Raw genomic sequence first — 3528 nt, 5'->3', positions numbered from 1 at the left:
AATTCACAACTAACACTGGATGCTGTTACAGATGGGTTGTCCGGCTAGAAAAACTGCTGGCTTGTTGCAGCATGGCAAATCTTATGTACCTGAACAAGCAGCAAACATAGCTTTGCCATACCCTGGCAACGAGAAAAGACAATCTGCTGACGCTGTCAGGAGCTGAGGCATCAGGAGTAAATATACTGGCAAAGGAAATACGGTGTTAAAACCAAACAATTGTTCAAAGGCCTACTAGGAAAAACTGCATTATCCCTTAGAGAGAGTGCTACTCTGGTCTGTCTGTGCAGGTGCTGCATGTTTGAACAGCAGACATTCTAAAGCAGTTAAATTGGTGGGGGAAAGGTGCTCCTTTCAGCAGTTTTCCATTCGTTGGGACTGCAAATACCTCCCAACAGGCATGAGTGATGGGCTAGTAGTGGATGGGATGGTGGAGTTCATTTGTGACTGCAAAACAAGCTAAAATAGTAGCAACTGTGCAACAGAGAGGACTTGCATTGGCAACTTCCCAGCATTCTGAGTGTAGTCTTTAATTTGCATCAGTCCCATTCATCAGCAATCCCTCAAGGTCAAGCATAGGCTCTTTCATAAGTTTTCTTTTTCATGGGTCCCGTGGTGATTGAGGATTCCGATCCTTGACCCACGGGCCTTTTTTGGCAGAGATTGCAGGTGGTGTGGGAAGACAGGGTTAAGCCACGATTGCTGCATGATAGTTGTTTGTCTTTTCTGGCATTTCTCTGTGACCAGGGCACAGTGGTTTTCCTTGACAGTGGATATTCCCTCTCTGCTAGGTAACTGGTAAAGACTTATCTTGGGCTGATACACCATGTGTCATATCTCTTGATAAAAGCAGCGAGGAGTCCTGTGGCGCCTTATAGACTAACTGAAGTGTTGGAGCATAAGCTTTCGTGGGCAAAGACCCACTTCGTCAGATGCATGTAGTGGAAATTTCCAGAGGCAGGTATAAATATGCAGGCCAGGATCAGGCTGGAGATGACAAAGTGGATCCAATCAGGGAGGAAGTGGACCTCATCCTCCCTGATTGGATCTCCAGCCTGATTCTGGCCTGCATATTTATACCTGCCTCTGGAAATTTCCACTACATGCATCTGACGAAGTGGGTCTTTGCCCACGAAAGCTTATGCTCCAACATTTCAGTTAGTCTATAAGGTGCCACAGGACTCCTCGCTGCTTTTGCAGATTCAGACTAACACGGCTACCCCTCTGATACTTGACATCTCTTGATGTTTATTTTGAGGGTGTTTTTAAAGCATTTCTTTTAGACTCCCCATTTCCTTTTTCCTTTGGTGAGTTGGGTGTACAGCAGTTCTTTCGGTAAGCGCATCTCAGGTGTGCGCACAGAGTTTCCGTTCCACCTCAGCCAGTGCTGGGTAATCAGGGCCTCAGCACTGAAGATGTTGGTCTTTGTGAAGACACTGACATTAGAATGATGATCCTACTTTATTTATGTTGAGGATCTTCTGAAGAAAGTGCTGGTGCTGGCATTCCAGGTTCTTCAAGTGCTTTCTCTAGGTCACCCAACTCTCACAGCCATAGAGGAGAGTTGAGATTGCCAATGCTTTACAAATTAAAAGACTAGTTTGTTTCTGATCTTGTGATTGTTGAACACCTGGTAAGAAAGTCTGCCAAAGGCAAGACTGACAAAGCGGATTCTGTGCTGAATCTCAGCATTTTTGTCTCCCCTTTGAGAGATGACTGCCAAGGTAGGCAAAGTACTCTGTATTTTCCAGTTCTTCTTTGTCAGTGTAAATCTTCCTGGCAGAGGCTGATGATTGACCAGGGACTGGATGGTGAACTTTTGCTGATGTTTAGAGTTAGCCCTCAGCTTCTGTAAGCTTGAGAAGATCTAAAAAGAGCCCTTAATTGCTTCTCTGAGTGTACAACTACAGCACTATCGTGTGTACTGGAGTTGAGTTATTGTTGCTGATATGTTAGTTCTAGCACAGAGATGAGAGGTTGAAGAGGTTGCTGTTAGTCCAATATTGGATGCCTGTGGTAGACCGTGTCGGGTTAATGATTTCATAGCTGCTGAGAAAAAGGTAGATGCCTACATACAGCCTGGATGTACAGCAGTTCAGATTAAGGATGTTAACTAAGGGTTAATTGACTAGTCCAGTAGTCAATGGAATTTCCATTGACTACTGGATAGGCACTTCTTTGAAATGTACAAAATTCCTTCTTTGAAATGTACAAAAGTCCTGCTGACTCCGGGCTGCATGGGGGTGTGCCAGCTTTGAAACGTACAAGAGACCCCCGCGGGGGCTCTTATACACTTCAAAGTGGAGGGTCCTCATGGAGCCCGGAGTCAGCAGGGCACTCGAGTCCCCCACTGGGCTCCATGCAGCGCTGCCAATTTGAAATGCCACGCAGAGCCCTGGGGTCAGCCAGGGACTCCCTAGCTGATCCTGGGCTCCACGCAGCGTTTCCCCAGAACCCAGGGTCAGCTGGGGGCTCCCCAACTGATCCTAGGTTCTGCGGAAATGCCGGGATCAGCTCCACGTGTTGCTACCGTGGCAGCGCCATGCAGCTGAGCCTGGGCTTAGCTGTGCTATGCTGCCACTTTGAAGTACCCCCTCTTGCCCCCCTTTGCTTGCCCCGCTTTGCTGATGGGGGAATCAACTAGTCGACTATCTAATAAGCAAATGCTTATCAGATAGTCAACTAGTCCTTAACATCTTTGTTCAGATGACACACTGCTCTCAGGCAGACCCACTGCACAGGATGAAGGCAGACATCTGGTCATTGGATGAGTTTGACAATGGTGATCAATTAGCTTAGGTAGCCAAACTTTGGCAAGATTTTCCACACAGCTTCACCGTTGACAGAGTCCGAGGCTGTGGTCTGATTGAGAAAGGCCATAGGCAGCTCGTGGGGGTGGTATTCACATTTTTCCAGGATCTGCCTGGCTGCAAACATCATGTGTGTGGTGCCTTGTGATGGTCTGAGGCCCGCTGGGACTCGGGAAGTCCTTCCTCTGCCAGGAGGGAACAGGTGCATCCAGCAAGGGAGAGGAGGCAGCGCGGCTCTTGTCACCCGCTGGCCCGGTCTCCCTGTTTGAGACGGGTCCGGTTGTGAGCGGAGGCCGCTGTCGCTTCCCGGGCCAGGCTGCTGTGCGGGCAGGGAGCGGAGAGTCCTCGGGCCTGGCCCCAGCACGTGGCTGAGGCAGGACGCTGTAGGGCCCCGCCCGGCGCGGGTTCGAGCCCAATCTCCCTCCATCCGCGCCGGGGTCGCAGGGGGGCTCAGAGCCGGCGCTCCCAGCCCCCGCCCGGGGCTCCCCGCAGCGCCCCCGAACACGCGCTAGGCCGAGAGGCCACGGTTCGGGGCGCCTGGAGCCCGGGGGGGGTTCGGCCCTTCCCCAGCGGGGCCGCCAGGGGGCGCGCGCGAGCCCGGCCCGCAGCCCCTTCGTGCCGGGCGCTGCCCCGTCGGGCCGCAGGGGGGCGCTGCCGGGCCCAGAGGTTCCGCGAGCGACGCTCGTGCCCCGCGTGCGGCGGGGCGGGGCGGGGCGGG

This window comes from Pelodiscus sinensis, chromosome 16 (genome assembly GCF_049634645.1).
Source record: "Pelodiscus sinensis isolate JC-2024 chromosome 16, ASM4963464v1, whole genome shotgun sequence".
Taxonomy (NCBI): Eukaryota; Metazoa; Chordata; order Testudines; family Trionychidae; genus Pelodiscus; species Pelodiscus sinensis.
Note: the sequence above shows the minus strand (reverse complement) of the source record.